At 47.3% G+C, this 27,129-nt stretch overlaps 1 protein-coding gene and 1 pseudogene across 13 annotated transcripts in view; both read right to left on the bottom strand.

Annotated features, from left to right (window-relative positions):
• The window catches only part of ATP2B2 (ATPase plasma membrane Ca2+ transporting 2), a 359,406-nt gene that overhangs the window by 93,958 nt on the left and 238,319 nt on the right, over positions 1 to 27,129 (bottom strand). The window lies entirely within an intron of this gene.
• LOC118602216 lies at positions 14,859 to 14,977 on the bottom strand (annotated as a pseudogene).

The raw sequence follows: 27,129 nt of genomic DNA on the forward strand, positions 1-27,129 counted from the left end.
GGCTCTGGATGAAGAGCCACTTTCCTGCGGGGGAGAGAGAGGGGAACTAACCTGCCAGGTGCTTTGAGCCATACCAATAACCCTGGCACGTGGGGGTTACTGTCAAGGCTCTGAGAGTGTAGCATCTTGTCCAGGTCCCACAGCAGGAGAGGAAGAGAACCTGGGCCTAGCCCGAGTGTACCTTTCACTTTCTTCTGGAGGGGCTGCCAGCTCCCAAAGGGCCAGTTTCCCTCCCTGAAAGCTGTCCACAGTCAGGCTCACAACCTGCCCTGAGGTCACAGAGGAGGGAATAATGTCGTGGTTTGAAAAGCTGACAAACATGGACTTGAGACCAAAAGGAATGAGGGAACCACACGCAGACCCTCAATCTTCTGCTGGTGGCTGACAAAGTCTGGAGAAGGAGAAATTAGAAAGAGGATGAGGAGAGAAAGGAGATCAGAAGAGTTTAGGTGTGTGGGGCCAGGAGCTCATGTTCAAGGTTGCTTTGAGAGCATCCCTGCCCTGCTCTATAATCTTTCATGGTTCCCCATTCGCAGCTGCATCCAGTTTCTGGGCTCACAGCAGCCTCTCTGAGATTGCCTCAAAGGACTCTTCTCACCTCACTCTCAGTCCTGCTGTATTTATCCCACTTTCCTGTCAAGTGACAAGCCCTCTGACATGCCTGGCATCTGTCTGTCTATGTCTTGGTTCATCTGGCTCCCAACCCAGGGCACCCACCTTTCTCCTCTTTTGAGATATTTAATCTTCTGAGACCCAGATGAAAGTTTACCACCACCCGAGAGCCTTCCTCCAGTTGCCCAGTAAGAACAACCCATCCTTCCTGTTCTTCCCTGGTAGCATTTGTCACTTGGGTCATTCATTAACTAACACATTTATTGGGTATTTCTCTTATGCCAAGTTTTGGCCGTGGAGGTCAAACGCCGGCTGAGACCCACCCTTTGCTGCCACTATCTTCTGGATGCTGATTCCACCATCCCCTAGAGGAGGCTGTTCGTGCCAGCACACAGTAGGCCCTCAGGAAACCTCTTTCTTTCCCTCAGGAGACCTCCCTCCTTTCCTCTCCTACCTCACTGGAGACCTGACATGGAGACGTGAATGCTGAGGCCACCCAGGGGCACCTGCACAATAGTGCGCCACCTGTAAGAGCCACTTAACAAACCTGGGCTCCACAACTCCTCTGTGGGAAAAGAGCACAGTACAGGCATTTCTGTGGTCTGTGTCTGTTTAGGCAGTTGTTCTAAGTTCAGAACAGATCTGATGGCTATCGACCAGCGGGCATGGTGGGCATGTGCACAGTGCCTGGACTTTACAATCACATCATGGTGTTGATAATTCCTGATGGGCAGGGTGCAGGGTGAGGACTGTCTCTCCGCTACATCAGGGCCCCAGGGGGGCTTTTCTATGGATTCGGGGTCTCTAATAATTATAGGTGATGACATGGAGGTAGTGTTTACCAGTTCAGACGCCCACTCACAGACTTCGTATCCAGCCATGCACAGGTGCACCCAGATATGGCACACAGCTGCGGCTGCAGCATTTGGCTGCGGGCATGAATGTGCATGGTCTCAGCACTGGCTGGTTTCACTGTAAACATGTGGATGCAGTGTCCACTAGTTTAGGTGCATACACGTGGACTGGGCACAGAAGGGGACCAGTTGTTCGTGAGCACCTCAGACACTGTGTCCCTTTAACCATCTTGACACATTGTGGACAGGAATTTATCCACTGATTTAAATCCACCACTTGTCTTTTCCCCAAGTCAGGCTGAATTCCATCCCTGTCTCCACTGTAGGAATTCTTAGACCCACAAAACCTCTTGGCTCATGGTTTTAGAACTTTTACATGGGCAGGGAAGTGGGCACGGGAGAAGAGTGGGAGCAGGTGATGGGGATTTGGTTGGAAGGTGGGTGCCCAGGGGCTCATCTTGAAATTGTGAAAATATCAATTACCTGTACCAAAGAATTATCTGTACCAGTGGAGCTGGGGGCCCTGAATAGGATTGCCAGATAAAATATAGAATGTCCAGTTAAATTTGAATTTTAGATAAACAGCAAATATTTTTTAGTGTAAGTTGTATCCTATATAATATTGGGGACATACTAATAATAAAAATATTAGTAATTTTTTGTTTATCTGATATTCAAATTTAACTGGATGTCCTGTATTTTTGGTAAATCTGACAACCCTTCCCCTAAAGCTCCCCTAGTCACCTCCGCTTGGTTCTCTCTCTGTAAGAGCAAAACAAGTTCCATGGCCAGCCAGTCTCAACTTCCTATTTGACAGGTGGGAAAACGAGAGATGGGGAAATGACCTGGGCCAGATACAGAGTGATCCAGCTGTAGAGCTGGGGGTGGGCTCCTGACTCCTGGTCCAGGCCTTTCTCATCAAGGGAGGGGGCACTCGCCTTGCTCAAATGAACTTTAAAAAACTGAGCATTACTGCACACACTGGCTATTTCATATTCTCTCTGTCATTTAAGAGATTTGATTCAGACTGTCCTGAGGTGACCTCTGAGAAGCCTTTATTTCATCCCCTTGAAAAAAATGGAGGCCAGATGTCATCACAACAAGAGCTTCTCTGTTGTTCCAGGAGGGGGCGCTCTGCAGAGCTAAGCTATCAGCCTCCAAGGACTGCTGCAGAAGCAGAGCGGGCAGAGTGCCAGTCTTGACTCTACTACTTACTGAGACCTTGGGCAAGTTGGGTCTCCTCTCTGAGCCTCAGTTTCCTCATCCTCAAATTGGAGCAGAGGGATAACCTAACTCTTCCCACTGGGGTGAAGATGAAAGGAGGTGTAATATGGAAGTGCCTAGCACACAGCTGGTGTCTGGAATCTGGGCAGAAAGTCCCCTTTCTCCCTTTGAACTTAAATGCCACCACCATACTGCATCACCCATCACTAGCAATGGCAGAGTATTCTTGTCTTCTCATTATTCTGTGACCCTGAGTGACCCCTCCACTACACTGGGGCTGCAGATGGGTGTGTGTGTGTTTGCTAAATGCACATGCACATGTATGTGCTCTTACCTGACCATTGCTTTACATGTGTGACTTGCATTTAATCCTCCCGGCTTTTCTATAAGACTGGGATTATAAATTCCATTTTATGGATGGACAAACTGAGGTTCAGAGAAGAAAAGTGACTTGCTCGAGGTTACACAAATAAAGCTAGGATTTGAACTCAGGTCTTTGAGGCTCCGCAGCTATACTCTCTCTATACCATGCCTAGCTGCCTGCTTCAGGACCCAGTAATGAAATCAAAGCCAACAACTCCACCATTCTCTTTGTTGCTCTTGAGACAGCCTTTTGCTATAAACAGAGACTTGGCAATGGACAAGAGCTAGCTCCCAGGGATGCCAAGCACCTGAAGGGAAATGGGAAAACTTAGTCACCAGGCTGGGTGTTGCTAAATATTTGTGTTGTCACTGTGGTGTGGGTTCCTCCATTGGCATAAATAAAAGTCACATTTTGATAGAAAAAAATTTACCAGCCCTTCAAAAGCTTCGACATTTATAGAAAACCGCATTTCTGTCTTTGGAAAGTGAGTGGGCTAAATAAACTGTGGTACATCCAGTCCATAAAATACTATGGACTTTTAAATAGTTTTAAAAATGAGATCCATTTATATGTACTAACACAGAAGGCTTTCCAAGACAAATTGTTGAGTGAAAAAAGCAAGTTGCAAAGCAATGTGCATAGTTTGCTTCCATTTATGTAAAACAGGAAACTCAATAAAACAATAGTTTATATTTTCTATGGATATATATATATGTATATATATATACATATATATATATATGTCGATGTGTAGCAAAACGTCTGTAAGGATCTGCTCCAAATACATAAAGGTGGGACCTCTGATGAGGGGAAAGGGTTACTACAATTAATTGCCGTGGTCAAGGGGACTTTAATTTTGACTAAAATATTTGAATTTTGACCAGAGAATGTTTAATTTGAATAATTCAAAGTTTAATTTAAAGTAGGAAAATCAACTAAAATACTGTAAGAAAAAACAGGTTTGTTCCCATATAAACTTTGAATGGAGTGAACTTGGGGACAAACATTCTTGGGTTAAAATTTTGGCTTCATCACTTACTGCCTGTGTGTACATCTGCCCAAAGAAACACTTATCTCAGATCTGACCACTCTGCTTCACCACCTGAAAATTAGTCCAGGATGGCTTCTGTAGCTATCTCACAGGTCTCTCTGTTCCTACCCTCAATGCATTCTACACTCAGCAGTCAGAGGGATGCTTTAAAGTATAAGGCACACTGTGTTAATGTCAGGCTCTTGCTTAAAATGCTACAGTGGCTTCCAGGGCACACAGAGAAAATCCACTCTCTGTGCCAAGATTTGGAAGGCCCTGTACAGTGTGGTCCCTGCTTTCTCCTGATGTCTCATCTCTTCCCTACCACTGTGCTCCACCAACACAAGCCTATTTTCTGTGGCTTCAACCCAAGTGCTTTCCAGTCTCAAGGACTTTGCATGTGCTGTTTCCCTCTGCCTGGAATGCTCTTGCCCCTTTACACCTACCTCATTATTTCCTTTGGCTGAACCTGCACCCACTACTAGTTGGGCCCCTTTTTGAAGATTCTCATAGCTCCCTGACAATCGCTTTTGTTTTATCATTATTTTAATAATTAATAATGAAATTGGTTTTTCTTAATATTTGACTCCCCTGCTGACTCCGAGCTCCCCAAGGGCAGGGACTGCATCTGTCTTGGTCTGATACATAAATTTTCAATCAACATGTGGCCTCTCCTAGACACACTTGCATAGGAAGAGGAGAGTTAAGGGGTTGGCAATGGTTAACCCTAATGCTCTAATGTATTTTCAGACTGAGGACTGGAGGCAGGGGAGATACTTGGGGTCTTCTTGAGTTACTCTCCTCTATGTCCAATGGCCTCAGTGGATTCTTCTGTCCTTGTTGTTGACAGAGGAGATGGAGGAGCCTCTATCCAGACCCCCACAAAGGACTTGGGGAACACATGTGTCCAGGCTCAGCTCTGCCCTGAGGTATCCTTCACACTCTCTACTTCGATGCCTGAAGTCACTACTGGGAGGGCAATTGTCGGTGAGATCTGTATAAAGGTCGGGAAGCAGAGTCTTTCATTTCTGTTATACTAGCGTTTCTCACTCTTAAAAAAGGCAGCTTTTCTGAGGTCCAGGAGGTGTCTCTTAGAATTAGATTCTCCCTCAGGATGAAAGAATTCTGGGAGGGACAGGAGACTGGGGAAGTGGGTGGGGAGGAAGGTGGTGGTGTGATAGTTATGAAGCGAGTCAGAAAACTCATAAAGACCCTAGAAAGCTGAGAGGAACTCCCTCGTGAAAGTTGTTTCAGGAACTGTGTCCACCTCTATTACCAGGTTTGGGCCTTGCCACTCTACAAAGTGTGTATTAAGGGATCCGTGTTGCAGATGAGAAAACCTTGGTTCCCAGAGGTCACACCCATAAAGATCAAAGCAATGATGATACCCACAGCACCTGCGGGCACTTACTCTGTGCTAGGCCATATATGGGCAGTGTTTCATTTACATCTCATAGTTTCCCTGTGATTTCATTTTGTTACCCCTATTTTACATATGGGGAAATTGAGGCATGAGGATGTAAAGAAACCTACTCTCTGGGTTTCAACTCCAGCCTGTCTGAATCTAGAGTCTAAGTCTTAACTACTGCATCATGAACCCCAGAATGTGAACCTCACTGTAGGAAACTTGTACAAGCTCTTCCCACAAGGGTGATCCTCTTGAAGGCATCACAGTAGCCCCATTTTATGGGTGAGGAAACTGAGGCCCAGAGAGGGGAGAAAGTGCCTTTCCTCAGAGCTAATTATTAAGGGTGCCTGGGTCCACACTCTGAACTGTGCACTGGCTCCTTTGAAGAGCAACGTTTCAGTCTCGAACCCTGACATGTTCCTTGCCGCCTACAAGGTTTTGATCACTTGGGATGCTACACGATTGGAGGCTTAAGGAGGTCTGTGGAGTCAGACAGACCTGAGTTTGAATCTTGGCTTTGTCATTTTCTAGCTTGTGATCATAAACAAGTAACATAAAGAGCTCTGGGCCTCAGTTCCTCATCTACAAAACGGGGGTCACTGGTAGCTGCCTCTTAAGACATAAGGTGATACCTGTAATGCATTCAGCATGGAACTTGGTACAGGAAAATACCTTGACTAATAGAAGCCATTATTGGTACTATTATTATCTCCTAAGGAGCTGTGACATTCATTTTTGTGTCCAGGGCCACAGCCCCTTGGTCATCTGTGACTCTGAGCTGCAGCTGTGGTGGGTAGTTCCTGAGCATGCTGTCCACACCTCTCAAGTGCCCACTGAATCTGTGCTCTGTTTCAGGGCTTTTCCTGCAGCTGAGAGTTCACTAGGTGCCCCCAAGAGGGGGCCCAGAAGTGCCAAGAGTTGCCAGACCATACCCAGCAGGAGCTGGGAGTCAGGACAAACGCTCCAGGCCTTTCTGAGGCACAGCCCACACACACCCTGCAAAGGTCCCTGTGGCCCACAGCAGTAACTAACTGATTAATAGCATACCTTATATGGGTATTTATCTCTTCTCTGCTTTCCTCTTCTCACTCTTTTACTTCTGAGACCATTCTCAAATATACCACCTGCACACCACCTTCAACTCACACTGCTTTGGGGGAAAACCGAGTGGGGACAGGTCAGTAGGTGAAGAATTTTGTGAGAAAGGCCTGGGGTCTGGCTCCCATGTTGACTTTCCTAGAATCACTGGCCATGCGGCCTTGCTGGGCCTCTGCTTCTTCTCAGCTGAGGGGCTTCCATTAGCTCTAAGGAACTTTGGAACTTGAAAATTCTGAGATCCTCCTGCATACTTCTTTTGTAACCATATCACTCATTCACGAAGCCATTAAGGCTGCTGGGTTGGCACTGTGGCCTGCACCCAGCAGAGGGTGATGCCCACTGAGTGCTGCATGTGGGGCACACAGGGTGCAGGGCACCCCACTGACCACGTCACTTTGGTGACACACCTTTTATCTCTTATGCTGCCTCCAGGGCGTCTACTTGTCTCTGCCTGGCTGCTCGCCTGACCAGCTGCCCTTCTGGTCCTCATCCTTCTGAGACGGCTCACAGAACATTTTTCAAGAAGCCACCCCTGATCACCCACTCTGATCTAATGGTCACTCTCTACTGCCTTGTCCCCCATACAAGTTATTAAGTGGCATTTTAACTGCCTCATCTGATTACTTAATTTTGAGCTCCTGAAGGGTAAGGCCTGTGCTATTTCACTTTGTGTCTTTGATTATGGCTGGCACACAGTAAATCCTTACTATATGCCTGTGCAGGAGGAAGGCTGAGGGAGAGAGAAGTGAGGGAGGAAGGAAGGGGTAGGGAGATAGGGAGCGAGGGGGAAAGGGAAGAGAGATAAGGAGAGATGGGAGAAGGGGGAGGGACTGAGGATCCTGGCCGTGACAACATTTGGGGTAACAGCTATAATGCTCAGTCACAACATCCATATGAAACTCTCTGGTTAAATCCCTCATCCTCATGATCATCATAGATGACACTTCTGTCTACACTGTGCCCGCTTCTACACCACCTGCCCTTACATGTATAAACTCATTTAATCCTCGAAGTTACTCCTTGGGGGAGGAACTATTAGCATTTCCTTTTATGCATGACTAGTAAGTTGTAGAGCTGGAGTTGAATCTAGGGAAACAAACTTACTTGAGACCAGTTCTGAACTACTATGTGTTTAGCCTCATTCATTCATTCATTCATTCATTCAATAAATTGTGACTGTGACGTCCCCTAACCAGCATCCCACCAAGCATCGGTCATACACTGGTGGGCAGAAATGTCAGTTTTCCCACCCCCCATGGATTTTCTATACCCACTTGTGGGCTTAGCTTTGTCATGCTGTTACCAAACGCTTTAAACTGTGTGGTCACAGCATCCGATGATTAACAGTGGTTCCAGCTGTAGCACTTCCCAGCTGTGTGACCTGAGGCCAGTCACTCACCTTCTCTGGGCCTTCTGGGCTATAAAATGGGGAGATCCTGCAGATCGCAGAGGACTGATGAGAGGGTTATGTGAGGCAATGCATGGCACACAGAGCTTGCTACAGAGCGGGCACTGATAATAATTCCCTAAATTTACCTGTTAAAGCGCTTTAGCACATTAAGGCCAATAGCCTTATCCACACTCTATGGAGGAGGACACCAAGGCTCAGGGAGGTGAAGTGACTTGTTCGAGCTCATGTAGCTATTAGTGGCAAAACCAGGATGAGAACCGAGGTCTTGCGGTACCAAGACCCTATGCTCTTGTTGCCCCATGACACTGGCATGCTTGGGTATTTCTTTTGGGAATGACTAAGTAATTGCATCCCGTATCTACCATCATGTTGATGTTTAATCGCATACTGTTGGGTGTTTTGTAACTTAAATGTTTTGTGTGTTTCTCTAAAAATTTGACAAAGACCACTCCTGTTGCTGCTACTACAATGGAGAAGGGTTAGCATTTTCTTCATTTCATGTGCCAGGCACTTCCTGTCTGTCAGAAAGCCTGCTACTCCCTTCCCTCAGGGGTTTTGGGGTGCTGGGGAGCGCAGCACTGGGGCTTGATAAAGGTGCTGGACTGACTAAGGTTCACGCTAATAAGGCTCGCATGAGAACCACGGTGACCACTGGGAAAACATACTCAGGGAATCCAATTGGAGCAGCCACTGTCATCACCACATTGATCTGCTGGTTTGTGGCAAAACCCATTGAAGTCTCTATCTGGAAACCTGACAGATTCTCTTAAGTGCTATTTAGAAGTGCATTGTTTTGGGAGAACATGCACTTCCTTTAAGCAAACTGTTTCTGAAGTTTTGCTAATTCTAAACACTACAGAAATTATTTGTGTCTGGTTTTAGAAATCTAGTTCCTACGACACCTGAGGGCCCACAAGTCCCTGGTCAATCTCTGGGTGCCTTTCGTACTGGGAAGTGAGTCTGCCTTCTCTGGGAGAGAAGGGACAGCTACTCTGCTAACCATCTATGTCCCTGCTCTTGCCAGGTTGAAAGTAAGGACACTCAGAGGCTGGCTCTGACGCTTCCTGGATAACTGAAGGAGACTAAGAAAATTCTTTCTGGTTCTCTAGTAGTTAAGTTGTCTGTGGAGGAGGAAAGGTCACCAGGCCTGGCCACACATGGCTCTGAGGTCGGCTGTTGCCAGACTGTAAGCTCCATGAGGAGGTTGGTGGAGATATTACCTAGAACAGAGCCCAGCACAGAGTAAGTGCTTAATAAACAGGTGTGGAATGAGTGGTTGGCAGGCTACAGATCCCACGAGAGGAGAAAAACATGGTCCTTGAAGTCTTCAACAAATAATAAAACAGAAATCAGTTGAGAATAGTTAGGCTTATCAGGATAAGCCTAACTATGTACCCAGAATATTATTATTCATAAGAATGAAAGCTTTTTCACTAATTGGAAAGAATGAATAACAATAGCTGGGTGATTTTGGATAAAAAAGGTTTTTTTTTTTTTTTTTTTTTTTAACTCTTAAAAGAGTTTAAGCATTTAAATGCTGCAAGCCTTTAAAGTCTTTCTTAAAAAAGAGTTTAAAGGCTCACAGAGGGCAAAGTTCATGGTTCTGACATCTGGACATCAGGTGGTTTACAATAATAACTTTGAGGACCCAATGCTCCCCCTCTGCTTCTTCATTGTCCCTTTCCCTCTTTTATTATTATTATTACTTTATTATTAAACTAGCTTTCAGAGAGTGGCCCAGTCTGAAGGCTCCCCCTGCTGCCCCTAGGACAGGAGCAACACATACATTTCATCTTGCTGGTCAACTGTGATTGAATAATAGGTGCTACCTGGAGTTAAGCGGGGAGTCTGAGTGCTGGGATTAATTAGTGATGTCTGCCACAGATGTGGGTTCAGGAGGTGGGGACTTGACTTACAGGTATTTGCTGTATCTCTTATCTTGTGTTCTCTCTTTCTTCTGTCTCTGGGCCAGGAATTCCTGGGGCTCACCAAGCAGCCCCACTTGATTGTTTTTTCCACATCTCCAACTCAGCAAGTCTAAGAACAACTTCTTGGTTTTCCTCAAATCTATTCTTCTTTCAAAATAGACTGACCAGCCTCCTTGGTAGTTCTTGGATTTGACCTTTCTTTTTCACTCTTGAGATTATTATCTGTATCTGGGCTCCCAGCACCTCTCATTTGGTTATTCCTGCAATGGCTCCTTAGGGAGTCTCCCCCTCAGTTCTACCACCTTCCGTCCCACAGCACAGGCTGATCTGATTTCCCTTAGGGTCCATTGTGGATTTTCACTTCTCCACTCTAGAACTTGCAATGTCTCTAAATGCTCAGCAGATAGCGTCTAACATCCCCTGTTTGACAGTTAAGACCAATCTCATTCATTCATTCATTCCACTTGCCTTTCTTCTTTGTTCACATATTTTTTTAACAAACATTTTGTGGCTGTTGCATCCAAAATGTCAGATATACATTGTCTCCTAAGGACACAGAGATAAATTACACATGACCCCTGCTTTGAGTTGCTCACAGTCTGGGGTAGTGATAGCAGAGTAGAGACAGACACCTAAAAAATTAATTCCCATACAAGGTGATAAAATGCCACCTGAAATGCTCCTCCTTCTAGCTTGGGTTCCTTTTCCATGTCTGGGTCTGTCACCTCTCCTTTGAGATTGGTCTCAGTGCCATCCTCTCCCAGCATCTTTTTCTTCCCTTAGTACCTACCACACACTGGTAAATATTATGATGGTCTATCTGCCTCTACTCTACCAGCTTGAGCTCTTTACCTCATTTCTGTGGAAGGTAAATTGTCCAGCACACAGTAGGACTCCAAGAAGAGTTGAATTGCAGTTTTTGAGTAAATCTTTTTGGTGTTCTAGTTCTCCTTGCTGACTCCTAATCGGATTTCTCAGATGGGCCATTTATCCATTTGCTTTGGTGCTGGGCTTAGGGCCAGACTGCCTGGCCCTGTCATTTACAGGTTGGGCATGTTAAACTCCAGGTGCCTCAGTTTTCCCATCTTTAAAATGGAGATTATGATAGTACCAACCCGAAAAGGTTGTTATGAAAATACAGTGAGTTAATATATGTAAATGCGCTTAAAACAGTGTTCAGCACATGGTATAAGTGTGGGCCACTATTGTGATCATTAAGGACTTTCCCTACATATTGGGATAGGTCCTTCTCTTTATTTTTCCTTTGGGCCTGAGACCATTTAATGTCTGTTGGAATTGTTACCCTCTTCTGATTTGGTCTACTCCATATTTTGTCTCCCTCATTGTGAGTTCTTGGGGTTCTCCAGACTTGCTGGGAGGGTCTGGGTATTCAGTGGTTGCGGGAGGGAAGAATCGTCACCCCCACTGCTCCCTGGTCATACCTGGTTGCCTAGCAACCAGGAATGTACATCTTTGCTGCTGCTTGCAATTTTATGGGGAAACAAAATGTTCCCAATGAACCCTCAAATCACATCCCATTGAGCTCTGTTTGGCCTAAGTCCCAGCAACAAAACCAAAAGGAACAGAACAAAGCACCAAGACACGCGGGGGCAGGGCACTGTGCTAGGAGAGTGGGGCTAAGTTCTGGCTTTGCCCGCCTCTAGCTGGCTGGGTGATGCAGAGACCGTCAGCCAGGTCTGAGTTCAACAAGCGGCTTTGTCACCTCCTCACTGGCTGAGCCATCTCTTACGTCAGCCTCCATCACTGCTTACCTGCTGGATTGAGAATTCAGTACCTGCTTTTCAGGGCCTTGGGGAAAATAAACAAGATAATTTCCCTGTTCTCAGCTCTCCAACAGCTGCTTCACTTTAGAGCCATGGTCGCCAACTTTTTTGGCACCAGAGACTGGTGCTCCTGTGAGAATCTAATGCCTCATGATCTAAGGTGGAGCTGAGGCAGTAATGCTAGCGCTGGAGAGTGACTGCAAATACAGACAAAGCTTCTCTCTTGCCAGCCGTGTGGCCCAGTTCCTAACAGGCCACGGACCAGTACTGGTCCATGGGCTGAGGTTTGGGGACCCCTGCATTAGAGGAAAAAGCCACACTCCTCCTGCAGTCATCCAGCCCCTGCTCATTACCCAGGCTTCACCTCTTGCCAGATGTCCCCTCAGGGGCCACCTCTGAGCCTTTGCCTACACTCCCCCCTCATTCTATGTGGCATTTCCCTTTCATTCTTTAGGCCTCTGTCGCCTGATCCCAGGATCTCAGAGCATCTTCTCTGTTATTTCTGTGCTCAGGCTCTTATTTCCTCCAGAGTTCTTACTATGATGGGCAATTTCAGGTGTTTTTTCCATTTACTTTTGTTTTTCGTTTTGTTTTGCTTGCCACCCACACTTGAATGGAAGCCCCACAATGGTAGTGACATTGATTGTGTCCACTGCTGTATCTATCCCCAGGGCCTAGAACTATGTCTAGCACATGGAAGTGCTCAAGAAAAATCTACTGAAGGAGTGAATAAACAAATGAAGAAGCTTTCCCAATGCCTGGTGCTTAGTAGTGCTCATGAGCCTCTCATTTCATTTTAGGCTTTTCTGCAAAGTGGGGTGGGCAGACACCCTTAACTCCATACTATTTAGTCTGCTGGGGCCATACTTACATCTCTGGGATTGGGCTACAATTTGGTGACCCCTTTCTCTCACTGAAGACCCAAAAGCCTCTTGGGACTTAGTTCTCTCCCAGCTGACGACACCAGCTTCTGACAGACTAGGGGGCTTTTCTTCCCACACAATTCTTTTTGGTTATTTATAGCAAAAGGTAGAAATACCCATTAACTGAGAAACATGTTAGCAGAAAATCATCATCCCTGGCACTTTTCAGGGACAAAACTTCAGGACAGAGCTGGCATGACATGTCCCAAGAAGCTCTGAAATTTAAATACATGAAATAGGGAGAAGGAAAATTAGCTAAGATCTGAGGTTGTCTGCAACATATTGAAAGAATAGGGGCTTGGGTCAAGTAGGCCTGGGTTTGAATGTTGCCTCTGCAACCTGTTGGCAAGGACTTTGAGTACATTGTGCCTCAATTCCCTCATCTGTAAAGTGGTGATAATACTGAAATGAAATGCAAGTTCCCCCAACCCACCCCAGCCCCAAGGGAGGTCTCCATCAGTCTCCCTCCTTATGGCTGCACTTTTTTCGTTACTGTGCTGAAGCCCGAAGCATGGCTGGCTCCCCGAGATGGTAACTGTTAGGTCAATTTAGGAAAGCCTTCGTGGGGCGACAGAAAAGTTGGCAGGCAGTTCTAGATCAAACAGTTAGCCATAAAGGGAGCTCATCGTCAGGACATCAGACAGTTTTGTAGCCTGGCTTCACATTAACTGTAGCAGTTAAAAAACTGATTATTCCAAATCCTGGGGCTCACTTGCTCAACTCTTTCTCCTTTCTGGGTAATTAGATCTCCCAGGACTTCAAGAGGATGCTGGTGGCTTTGTGCCAACTCAGATGTCCTTGAGTCTAGCAAGAGGACAGCAGGAGGTGCATCTCTGCTAGTCAGATCACAGCCCCTCCCAGGCTGATATCCTCCCCAGGACCCAACCTCTAGGTGGGGCTAAAAGGGGCACAACTATCCACATGGGAGACAGAGGGAATGCAGGGAAGCTGGGCAGGAATGTGTACAGGGAAGCGGTGGAGACTCTGCTGGCAACTTGGGCCAGGGTTAGAGTCTCTGATATCTCCATGGTCCCCAAGCTGAACTGGGCTGTGGGTTCTGGTTGGGGGAGGTGGACTGGGATGTCTAGCCCACACATACGTGTGCACTCATCACTCATGTTCTCATTTACTTAGAATCCTTGGTAGGTGCTGGGATTTCAGAAGTAATTGCCCTTGAAGGACAACTGCCCTTGCCCTCAGACAACATAAAATCCAAAAGTCTAGGACAGTGTCTGCCTACCCACAAGATATGCTACAGCTGTCTTTCTCAGCTGGAAGGAAAATGTTTTAGCCCTTTAAGGAGTTGAGCCAAAGCGTGGTAATTTACAAAGTTACTCTCACTGCTCTATAGTTTGTCTTAGCAAGGATTTTTTTTTCTACAATGGGGCTTGTCCAGGACTTTTCCTACATACCTCTTTCTCTGGGATTAGGCCACAGTTTGGTGACCCCTTTCTCTCACTGAAGACCCAAAGGCCTCTTGGGACTTAGTTTTCTACCAGTTGACGACACCATCTTCTGACAGACCAGGGGGCTTTTTTTTCTGACACGATGATTAAGCCTTGGATTCTTTTTAAAAACTCTGGGATTCTAAGCAACGATGATTAAAAAAAGGAAAGAGAACAAGGTATCATAAAAAAAAAATGCAACTTAAAAAAATTATCAAAAAGAAACAAAAGCTAGTATTGGGTTTTGGCTGTTCAATGGCATTCTTCTACCTTTTTGGGAAGTTAGGTCCTCTCACAGCTTAATTGGTAGCTGTCAATCAAGATGTCCCCCCCCCCCCGCCCCACTTTCTGGCTCAAGGGTGGGCATGTGACCAAGCCAGGCTACTCACATGCTCTCTCCTCCAACTTGGAGTTGGAGATGTGCTTAGTTCACTGTTACATTTTCAGGTACTTTGGGGAGTTGGTTGTTAGAAACAGCCATTATTAAAATTAAATGATACGAACTTAACATTTATAAAAATTATTTTAAAAGGTAAAATAATGTCCCACATTCATCTCTTCCTAATTATTTTACTACATGTCACTAGGTTCTATGCTCTTGAATCTGGATGGTAGAAATACTACATAATAGTGTATATAATAGTGCGTTACTGCACATCTCTTCTTAACTCCAGGTTTTTTTTTTTTTTTTAGGTGAGGCAATCTTTGGTTGACCTCACAGATTGCAAGGACCTTGTCAGCTTACAAGCCCTTATTATTTTTGTTTTAAATTTTTTACACCTACAGTACCTGGTCTTCCTAGGTGGTCTCCCATCCAAGTACTAACCAGGCCCAACCCTGCTCAGCTTCTGAGATCAGATGGGGTCAGGCTTGTTCAGGGTGGCATGGCCATAGACCCAACTCCAGGTTGAATGCTATCACACTGGTGACATGGAGGGAGCATTTACACCACAGAAATCGGCACACTACAAACGATAACGCCTTGTCAACCCAGAGAGATGAATGTTACTCATTTACCAGCACATCACTGCTTGGCGTCCTGAGTGATACAGAACCCCAATCAGCAGGAGTGGAATTCCCCTCGCCACACACACATTCCCCAAGGGGGTGTCGGTACCCTCAGTCCTGCCACTGATCCCTGCATGCCCCAATTATACTCCGGAAAACCAAACTAGGTTTTCCAGCTTTTGCTCCAACTTGGGGAGACCAGTCCCATTCTGGCCATGGATCTTCATCATGCTGCCCAGATAGCATCTTTTGCTTACAACCAGTGTGCCGTAGCTGACCCACCTCGGTATACCACTGCCGCCAGGGCAGAAAGAGAAGCTGAAAATCCATCGCCCCTAATATCACCCACATCCTCAACACTGGCACATTCTAGATGTTTCTGTTTAGCCTTTTTATCCTTGGGTCTGTTTTTATGGAGTTGTTGCCATGTACCATGCTAAACTCCACTTTTTTCAAATCACATTCTTTCGTGAGCCTCATCCACGTTACTTCCGTTGTCTGTAACACCATTTTCTGTAATGCTCCATCAGGCACATGGAGCAGCTGAAAGCAGCTTAACTGCTCTGCTGATATCAAACAGGGATATGGTTAGAAAAGCAGGGGCTTTGGGTCAGGAGATCCTGAGTTCTCATTCGGTTTTGTGCCAGATGGCTGTGTGAGCTTGGACACGATATCTCACCCTTTCTGGGCCTCAGTTTCTTATATTTGTAATACTTTTATGATAATGATGATGATAATGATAATAGTAATAATAGCAGTGGCAGTTTCTATTCCCTGGAAGCCTCGCGCACTGTGCTGTGTATTCTTACTCACGCCAGCTCCTTAATATGGCCTAGGCATCAGTACCATTTCACAGATGAGTAAACAGGTTCTGAGAGGTGAAGTTGTTTGCTTGGCACAACACAGCTTGGATTCAGACCCAGGATGTCTGCTGCTTAATGCTTAGGCTGCTGCACTGCTACCTCTAATGCCCACTGTGTGTGATGGGCTCTTGGGGACACCTGTCCATACAGAAGTCAGCTCATCTGCCCTCACCGCAGTCCTCATTCGTTCCCATTTATATCCCCACTTTACAGGAGAGAAATTGTGGCACCAAGCGCAGTGAGAATGTTCTGAGTTAAACTATCCCCCTCCCCACCCATATGTTGAAGTCCTAAGCCCCAGTACCTCAGAATGTGACCATATTTGGAGATGGGGTCATTGCAGAGGTGAACAGCTACTAAGTTAAGATGAGGTCTTTGGGGTGGACCCTAATATATGACTGGTGTCCTTATACAGAGGAAATTTGGACACAGAGACAGACATACACAGGGGGACAATGATGTAAAGATACAGGGTGAAGATGGCCATCTATAAGGCAAGGAGAGAGACCTGGAACAATCCTTCCCTTAAACCTTCAGAAAAAACCAACCCCCCAAACACTTTGATCTCACACTGTCAACCTCGGGAACAGTGAGACAATACATTCTGTTGTTTAAGCCACTCAGTTTGTGGTCCTGTGTAATGGCAGCCCCTGGAAACATACACAGCTGCAGGGAGGGAATGGATGAGAGAGCCGAGGGTCTAGGGGAGGGTGGGGAGGCTGCAATGCAGGCAGGGGGGTGCAACATCTGAGCCCCCTTCGCCACGCATAGGGATGACATGGGGGTTCCAGCCCCAGGTGGGGTCTTCAACCACCGTGTGCTTGGGCAGGTCCCTTTCCTCCTGGCCCATGTGCACCCTGAGATTGCTGGATGAGATGGTCCCTGAGAGCCATTTCAGACCTATTGTTCCATGGGTCCATGAGTCTCCTCAGACCTTGTCCTATTTGTCCTGACCTGACTGGGCTGAGGTGTGTAGCGGGGCAGACCCAGGGGAATGCTCTATTCTGCTATTTTGTCCAGATGTTTCCCAAGACCTCATCCGATAGCCTGCCCTTGAGGCTATTACTCTTTTACTGTCCTCCTTGAACCCTCCTGCAGCCCCATGTCTAACTAACTGTCTATCCAGTGTCAGACACCCTGATCACATCCTACCTGCAGGTGACACTCTCTTTCTACTTTTTGACTTCTACTTTTCCTGCTGCCTGTTCCCTTAGTAGCTGACACTCTTTAGAGACCTATGCTTGATGAGCACCCCAGGTGAATTTATTCCTGCACATTTATCAAGAGTACTCTGTGGTGGGCACTGTTCCTGATGTCAGGATACAGCAGTGAACAACACAGGCCAAAATCTCTGCCCTCCCATTGGGTCCTGCCATAGTCGACTTGCCCCCAAGCAGGAACTTGTTAGCAAAGACAAGACTTCTCTATAGACATCTCTGTCATCTGGATGTTCTACCTTCAGACCCAGCCTCTCTTTAGGGTTCCAGGCCTGCTACCCTAGCTCCAGGCCCTGAGAATGCACAGTGCCCTGCACAAATCTTTCACCTCATCCAGACCTTGCTCCTCTCCTTGTTGGCCCATCTCCATCACAAGTGGCTAGCTGCTGTCTTGAAAACTGAGTCTGCACTAAGACCTCTTTCTCTCGATCACCTATCACAGGCTAAGTCTGATGGTTGAAGCTCGCTCGCTCTTCTCCATCACTGCCTCCCTGGCCAGGTCTGGCCCTGTTATCCCTCTTTTGGATGCCTGTCCTTCTTCCCCCCTGGCTTTATCTCTTCATTCCAAACCAAACTCATGGATGCCAAACCAACTGTCTTAGTCACACTGCTCCTCTGCTCAAGAAGCTTCAGAGCTCCAGCCTACTTCTTACTTTAAGCCCAAACTTCTTGGCTTAACATTAAGAGTCCTAGTGTGGACTCTGGAGTTGTCTGTCTGGGTTTGGATCCCAGTTCTTCCACTCATGAGCTGTGTGACCATAGGCAAGTGATTTAACTTCTCTGTGCCTCAGTTTCTTTATTTGTGAAAATGGGTATACTACTAATGCCTATCTCATAAGGTTGATGGGAGGATTAATTGTGATAAGATATATGTGAAGCCCTTAGATGAGTGTCTAGAACATCTATAATGCTTAGTTACTTTTAATTATCATCACTACTTTTGGTTGTTCCCTTCTGCCAAACAAGATGATTGTTACATTCCCTCTCCTTTACTTCTGTGCCTTTGTCCATACTTTTCCTTCTACCTGGAGTTTTCTTTCCCACTGGAAACCCTGCCTATCATTCAACATCTTGTGCAATACCACCTCCTCCATGCAGCCCTCCCAGATCCTCCAGCTGGAAGATCTTGCTTCTACCTCTTAACTTCACGGCATCTTGTTCAAAGCTATTCCACAGAAAGATCTACAGAGTCTTCTCTGTTCAGAAATGGTACCTGGGATCATTTGCTGGGACCACGGAAATTTCCAGGGAGCCTCCCTTTGGGGTGGAGGCTGACACTGGCAGGTGGGCACAAGGGAGCCATCTGCAGAGGTGCTAATTTCCATCGACTATAAATAACTCCAGGTCTGAAACCACAGCAGGGGCCTGGATTGCGCCAGAAGGAGTAAGATAATCGTTGTGGGGTGAGGGAGGCCTGCATAAATAACTTACCTGCCCTGTCAGGGCCTCTCATGTGACAGGCAGGCCTGGAGGGAGAGGCTGCTTCAGCTTTCTCATCCTTTGTGGGACTCAGGCTGGATGGACAGCTGAGGTTGCCTGATACTAGAGACAGCCCAGCCTGCATTACTGAGCAACATCTCTCACCCTTCAGCCCACTTGACAGATGAGGAAACCAACACTCAGTGGGGCAAAGTAAATAGAAACTGGTGTTCAGGGTCCTGGGCTTCTCAGAGCCAGAGGCCTATTGCCAGGGTATACCTACAAGACTTTGTGAGCCAGTGTGGGTAAGGCTCCAAGGCTACCTGGGAGGAAAGATTTTCTGGGCTTGGGTTTGGGGTGAGAAGCCAAGAGCACTGCCCCTGGCTGGGCTGTGGTGGGGCCTCAGACATGACCTAAGGATTCGAAGTCACAGTTTTTCAAGGGAAGAGGGATCTGGGGTCTGGCTATGAGTGAGCCACCCTTTAGCCGGTCTGATGTCTAAACTGCTGGGGGGCACTGAGGCAGTGAGCCTCATAATTCTAGAATGTCTGAACCTAGGGGAGCCTCAGAAACTACCAGATCCACCCTTTTACTGGCAGAGGGCTTAGAGAGGATCTCAGTAAATAAGGGCCAAATTTAGGGCCATCTCTTCTTGAGTCTTCCCAGTCCACTGAGTCTTTTGATACAGGTGGGTGGTCAGACCATGGCTGGGTGAGGAGGCTGCCAGATGAACCTCCACCGAGGCTCCACTGGAGGCCAGGCACTCTGTGCACATTTTCTCACTGAACCCACACACCAGTATGGACCCTGGGAGCTGGATATTACCCACGCCATTTCGCAGATGTGAAAATTGAGACACTGAGAACTTAAATAACCGGCACCCTCCCCTAGGCTTTTAGACACTCTAGTTTAGCCCCTTTCTTTTGTGTCAGAGGTTTTCAAGTTCTTTTTTTAAAAAAATCTGTTACTTAAAAACAATTTTTTTACCAGATGCTTCGCATGCAAACAGATCAAAAAGGAGGTGCTCTGGTACATGGTGGGGCAGAAAGGCCAGAGCCCCACCCATTCAGTATCTCCCTGTCCCCTGGGGCCCTACTGTGGGACCCCAGAGAACTCAGTATGAGAACCAGCTCCCCAAACCTTCAGTTTCCCTACATTCCGTGAGTTATTTGGTTCACCTGGCTGTTCACCTGAGCTTTACTCATGGCCTTACTGTCCTGGAGCTCATAGCCCATTTCATGCTCATGTGGACAGCACAGACATAAACACAATCTATCACCCATGCTGACAATCTGCACACACTGCATGAATAAACCAACAAAAACCCAGAGTCTACAAAAGTCAATCGATAGTCTGTGGGCTGGAGGCTTCTGCCCTTAGGCTAGATCATGCTCCAGGCACAATGAATTCCCCTTGTCTCCCCATGTACATCCCAGTTCTCACCTCAGGGCCTTTGTTCAAGTCAATTTCCTCACTGAGAATGTGCTCTCCTCCCCATCTTCCCAGCTCCTCCCTGCCCTTGGACACCAAGTTCAGAGGAAGCCTCTCCTGATTTTGCCTCCAATTAGGCAGGGGCTGTCCCCTCCTTTGATCTTTAGCATACTTCCACTTGCTGTAGAATTATTTTGTCAACAAGAGGCAGTAAATTAAGAAGGTCATGTAGACTGTAAGAAATACATATACATACATACATATATACACATGCACATATATGTATGTATGTATGTATGTGTGTGTGTGTGTGTGTGTATAAATTGTGAAATAGTTGAGCAATAGATTTTAAAACTAATCTAAATGGGAATTTTAAGAAAAAGTCATGTGTGCATGTTTGGTAGCTAGCCTGTTTGGATACCAATCCTGGCTGGGCCGCTTGTTGGTGGCGGTACCTTGAATCTCAGTTTTCTCATCTATAAGTTGGGGATATGAACGACTTCTGTTTCACAGGGGTTTGTGAAGATTCAATGAGATGATGAGTCTCTGGTGCCATAACCATAACTAATTATCACACCTGGTAGCCAGTATCGCAGGTGGACTGGGAGAGTCTTCAAGGCAGGGGTGGTTTATGACCCAGCTCTGCGCCCTCATTTCTTGGGAATCTTTAGGGAGCTCCAGAGGGGAAGGGAGTCAGGAGGAGGTTCCTTCCTCCTCCCTTTTGACTGGACCAAGGCCATGGACTCAGTCCCTGGCTGCTTTTCTTACTTGATCCTGCCTGCCTCTGTGCCCCTGGAATTGTCTCCTGTCTGACACCTACTCCCACTCCTTGGACCCAGAGAGAATGTCTGAGAAGACTGTCCCTGTCCTGGCCTCCCTACTTGTCCCATGTAGAGCCATATCACACAAACACTGTTCCCGAGGAACATATGGAACATCTTTTCCCAAAAGGGCAATGCGGCCCAAGCCTACACAGAGTAGGTGCACAACACATATCTGTTCAACAAATGATTATGTGCCAGCTTATGTCTTCACTTGGCATGATGGAAGCAGGGGAAACAAAGAAACATTTACTGAGCACCTGTAACCTTTGGTTCTGAAAAGTGGGTATTATTATCTTGCCATTCACAGGTGGGAAAACTGAGTCTCAGAGGGATGGAGTGACTTGCTCAAGGGTCCCAATGGTGAAACTGGGACTCCTAGTCAATGCTCCTAGTCAATGATCATCTGCAAAGCAAAGATGCCTTCATGGAGATGGCTTCCTCTCTAAGTCTTTGTTTCCTGCTCAAAGGGCTGCTGTTAGGACCACATGAGACAATCTAATGGAAGGGCCTGGCCCCAAAAAGTTTGCACACAGTACACTGCAGTCACTTGGGTGGCTTTGGGATTCAGGCTTTTCACACGGTGGGTCTGTCTAGTGAGAGGACCCCCTGTAAAGGGTCCCCCCACTGCCCATGTCTTCTACTGCCCCTCTGGATGCCTGACTGCAAAGCACCCACCAGGCCAAGCAGCATCATTTGTGTGACATAAAGTCCCTCTAGTCTTGCTGGCATCCACCCAGAAGGCCTTGGTCAGTGGCAGGTTAAGCCCTTTTTCTAACCGTTCTGCACTCTCCCAGGCACCCCCTCCATGCCTGCAGAACTGTTTGACTAGCACACACTTGCCTGTCTCAGCCTGAGAAAATGAATAGTATGTATCAGTCAACATGTGGGTTTACTTTATCGATGATTCAGAAAGATGTATGGGTGGTATTCTGCAAAGCATCTACATGTGACTCATCAGATTTTCACAGAAAGCTGCTGTGCTTTTAAAGGAATTTTCCCCCAGGGGTAGGGGGTGCATGAATATTGCAAATCAAACATGATGCTGAGATTTTTTTAAACCATAAATTCACGTGTGATGTTCAAAACCTTTGATCTGCCCAGAGAAGCTGCCTCCACTAATTTAAAACCAACTTGTCCTTTAAAGTCACACAGAGTTCCTGGTATAGAATAATAAAATAGCTGACACTGATGTAGCACCTGCTTTGTGCCAGGCACTACGTACTTTACACATCTTACTTTGATCTTCACAGCAACCCTATGAAAGAGGCACTGTCATTATTCCATGTCACAGATGAGGCAACTGAGGCACAGAGAGGTTTGGGTACTGGCCCAATGTTCCACAGAAGGATAGAGAGTGGAGCCGGAATTTGACTATGACATGAGTTGGCCACTCACTGCTGGAACACTAGTTGTAGACCTTCTTTGCCGGAGAGATCTGGCTTATGACTATAACCCTCATGTAGTTATTAACAGCGCTGTGGTTTGGCTATGATCACTCCATATTTGGTGCTCCTGAATCCTGCCTTCACTCCTCAGCTGCAGTCTGATGGAGTAATCGAGCTGATTACTCCTTAAGGGAATGAAGCATGCCTGTTCTTCCTCTATACCCTTCCCAGCACACAGTAGGGGCCTTCCACACAGTAAGCCCACAAGCATGTGTGATTTGTGCCTCCATTTCCCTCCTTTTCCCCAGCCTTCATGTGGTCTGGGTGTACTGACTCTCCCAGCTCTGCAGTGAGCGTGTGACTCAGATCTGTCCTATCAGTCTATGGCAATAGGAAATGGTTCAGGAAGGCTACATGGCCCCCGGTGGCCCGGTGAGAGTTTGTTCTGGTACTTAAGGGGAGAACCTGAGAAAGAGGTGCCGTTGGCACTGGGGTGGCTGGGACGGGAGGGAGTTAACCTGAAGCTGCTGGGGCCCTCATGGGGAGAGGGCCTATCTGCAAATGAAGCCAACACAGAGGACAGTGGAGGTGAAGGATAGTAGGAGAGGGATGAACATAGCCCTTTGGCAGCCTTGGAGGCCCTGGATTCAGCCATGCCTGAGGCCAGAACAGTCTCTGGACTTTTCAGTTGCACAAACCAGAAAATCTAATTTTTTTTTTTTTTTTTTGCATAAGTCAGTTTGAGATGGGTTTCTATACACTGAATCCTAACAGACAAATTCAGTAAATACTGGCAGATGATCCTTTTGTGGAAAACTTTCAAAGCACTTTCAATTCTCCATCCCCAAATGGCAGAGGCTGAAGCAGCATAACCCCTATTTTACAGAAAAGTGAAGATATGAGAGTCTAAGTATCTTGCCCGTGTGACAGGCGAAGCTGGAACGCGCTACCCTCCGCCCCGGTCTTCATGTTTTCCCCTCCTCCACCTCTGCGTGTATTTGAGAAGGTGGCTAGTTTCCTCAGCCTCTTAAATACTTTGACAAGTTTTTCTCCTCCAGGCCTTGCACCTGACAGAGTCCTAGGCCTTCAAATGAAGCATGGGCCACTCACATGAAGAACCCGGGTCGGGGGCGATGTTCTCACTCATCCCTGGCCAGGTAGTGAACTCCTCACGTGAACCCTGTACTGGAGCAGTCCCCAGCTTTACCCTGCCTGGAACACAGCTGGTTCTGTGGCTACTTTGGTCTCACTGTTGACCGGTCAGGGCTCCAGTGATCCTCGGGGAAATTAACAATGAAATCACAATGACAATCAGAAGACCCCCTCCTGCTGCCTCCACGCTCTCCCTGATGCCCAGCTTGTGGTGGCCCTGTGCCTGACATGCCCGCCTTCCCCCCGGGAGGGGTGTTCTTGGCTAACATCATATTATGCAACACGAGGCATAATCCCCCGTGATATGTCCTGCTGTCCTCCCTCAGCCCTCTCTCTCCTCCACTTGGGTAGGCTGTAGGATTCATACAAAATTAACTGGAGGTTCCGTTTCACAACACTCTGAAGTATCTTGTTCCCACCCCACCTGCTGCTGCCGCATCTTCTTTTTTCCCCTTTCTTCTCCACCATGAAACACCCAGTGCAGGGAGTTCCCAGTAGGACCGGGTGGAGCTGCCCCTTCTGACAGCCTGAGGTGTAGGCGTCTGGGAGGGAATGAAGGATGAAGGCTGTTGTGTGCCGAGTGGCTCAGAGCAGTGCCTCTCTGGGCTTGTGGAACGAAAGCTAATTGTTCCATGGGTGATGGAGGGTGTCCTGTGTCCTGTCCCCAGGTTGCTGCCTTCTATCTCACACAGGGAGGGGCACCAGGGCAGCCCCACCTCCTCTTCCTCCCTCCCTTCCTTCTTTCTGTGAATATTTTTGAACTCTAGGCATTATACCAGGTGCTGGGGACATGGCGGAGAATGACAAACAGCTCCTGCCTCCAGGGCCTCACAGGCCACCTTAACATCAACTATCCATCTTTCCAGATCCACCATGAAGCAGCCTTCTCTGGGAAGCCTCCTCTGATAGCACATTAACCCTTTGCTGGGCACTGTCTTATTTAAATGCCTAATTCTTTCATGGGGATGAGGCCCATGCATGTTGTTTTCTAAAAGAAATATTTGGCTATAATAATAACAGTGATAACATCATGTTTTTAAGTGTCTAGCATCTTCCATATACTGCATTAAGTCCTTCATATGAATTATCTGATTTAAAACTCACAACATCCCACGAGGTAGATAGTGTTATCTCATCACAGATAAGGCAACTGAGGCTTAGAGAAATTATGTTGAGTTTTCCCAGCATCCCTTAAAGAGTAAGCCAGTCAGGATTTGAACCAGGGTCTCAGAAGCCTTACTGTCCTAGGCTGGAAGGGTGTGGAAGAAAAGGGAGCAGTGGAGGGCAGTAGGGAAGGGCATTACCAGAACCAACAGTGGAAGAAGAAAGGAATGGAGCTCAGATTAGGGGCAGAGGCCACTCCTGGCCTCACAGGGGCCAGGTTTACCTAACGATTGTCTCCAGAGCTGTGCTTTAGGTGGAAAATCCAACACTGCCAGGCTGTGGAGCTGGGCCATGGCCTGTGCTGGCAGCAGGTGGTGCCCCAGGTGGGAATAGCTTTCTATGGGTTCAAACCCCCACTATCACTTGCAGAGATCTTTCCCCCTAAAATTAGCTGGATGTGAAAGGGAAGGCAAATTCATGTGTGGCCCAGAGCAGTTTCCTGTACTGTGACTCAGAGGCTGGCTCCTTGCTCACGTCAGCAGATTAGGGGTGGGGTTGTCAGGAATGGCCAACCTGCATCTCTGTCTGGAACTGGCACAGCCCCAGACCATGTGGCTCTTAGTTGTGGGCTGAGGCTGGAGACTAAGCATTTCTTTAAATCAAAAGAGGGCCAAATAGGGGCAGGACAAATGCTGAACAGGAGAGAAAATAAAGAAAAGTTCCCTGGTGGCCCCACTCTCATCAGGCCATCTTTAGAGGACTGTGCCCAGGTGTGTACACACTTGGCTCAGGGCTGAGGGCACACCTCGGTGTGGTGGCCAGCAGAGCTGTGTTCAAAGTCTGCTTTGATGCGAACTGTAGTGGTGACCTTGAGCCCTCATGCTCCCCATCTACAAAATGGGATAATAGCACCTGCTTCCAGGCACTAGTGTAACAAGAATGCAGAACAGCCTAAGGAAAAGTGTTGCACCATGTGCGGACATTGGCCAGAAGAGTCAGATTCCAACCTTTCCAGAGAATGTGGCTGCTTCCAGAATAGTGGAACAACAACAGAGTTGACATTAAGCATTTAGACAGTGGACACCTGGCCTGATCTCATTCAACATTTACAACCCATTTTACTGATAGGGAAATGGAGGTGTTTAGTCTCTGAGGCTGAATCCTAACACACTGCACTGCCCATCTGCCTGGCACTATTCTAAGCTACTTCATTTGTCCCCACCGCAGCCCTATGAGGTGGCCACTACCATCCCCATTTTACAGATGAGGAAACTGAGGCACAGAGAGATTCACTCACCCAGAGTCTCACAGCTGGTAAATGGCAGGGCTAGGATTTGAACCTAGGTTTCCCAAAGTCTGGGGTCTGTGGCATTATGTTCTTCTGCTCTCCCCCCACCTCTTCCAGTTTCACCTGCACCCTGGGAGGTCCTTCTAGGGACCGGAGTAGCAGGGGCTCTTGTAAATCCTACTACAGGCTTTTCTTCTCAGAGATCTTCCCATCAGAGATCTCCTTTGGTCCTCAGAAAAATCAGGAAACCAAGACCTAGAGAGGTCAGACCAAAGACCCAAAGGCATACCCACAGCTACAGGTGGCAAAGCACTAGACAGAGCTGTCACTGTTCTTTCCATTTTACAAATGAGAAAACCGAGTCCCCTTTACCTTTCACATAGTGCCTAACTTCTTGCAGCACACCGTTATCCTGCGGAATTCTAAGGAACGTTGCTCTACGCCATGCTACATGCTTTCCCTTCTCTTTCCTCCATAGCCAAGTTCGAACACCTCCTCCTCTAGGAAACCCTCTCTGACCTTCGCTGCTCATCCACTTCACCTCTCCTCCGAGTTCTGGGGCTCTTGCTCTGCTTGGTCTGGATTATCTGCTGTTTTGTTTGCTCAGACTTCGGAGCTGCTCCCTGTGGGCCGGGGACTCAGTGGTCATTTCTCAGGGTTTTATGGGCACTTAGCACCCCTCTGCTGTGCAAGGCACCAGGCTGGGTGCTGGATGTACAGAAAGGAGTAGGACAGAATTCCTGCCCTCAGCCATAACAATGCTTTACCTGGAGCAGGTACAGTGAGCTGACCGGTAACGGCCCTGAAATGTGCTGGAGCTTGGCCATGGGCTGCTCAATTTCCCCAGTGTCCGAGAGCTTGTCAGGTGGGAGGGGAGAGTTTCTTAAATTGGGGTCCATGGACTGGCTTTAAGGGGCTCTGTGAATGTGCACTGATGGTGTGAGCCACATTTATTGAATGCAGTTGGCTGTTTTTCTGGGGAGTCTTACAGCTTTCATCAGGTTACCCATAGAGTCTGGGGGCCCAGGGACACTTAAGAATTCCTGACTCAAGAGAATTTCCTGGTCCCATTCACAAGGCAAAGACCAATGGGGCAACCCTGCCTCTTAGCTGTGCCAGCATGATGGCGGAGGTGAGCGTGGGTCTTTCTAACCTAAACTCAAGTACGCATGAGGCTGGGACCCAGGAGCCACTGGGCAGAGACCACCCCCATCTCAGGGCCACAAGTGGCCATTCTCAAGCCCTGAGCTAGAATCTCACTGTGAAGAAAGGATGTTTTCTCTATTTCCACTCTACCTGCCAAAACACAACCAAACAACACCAAGGAAAAAAAGGCGTTTCTAAACTTCTGCCCCAG

Source organism: Rousettus aegyptiacus, unplaced genomic scaffold (assembly GCF_014176215.1).
Source record: "Rousettus aegyptiacus isolate mRouAeg1 unplaced genomic scaffold, mRouAeg1.p scaffold_m13_p_4, whole genome shotgun sequence".
NCBI classification, from domain to species: domain Eukaryota; kingdom Metazoa; phylum Chordata; class Mammalia; order Chiroptera; family Pteropodidae; genus Rousettus; species Rousettus aegyptiacus.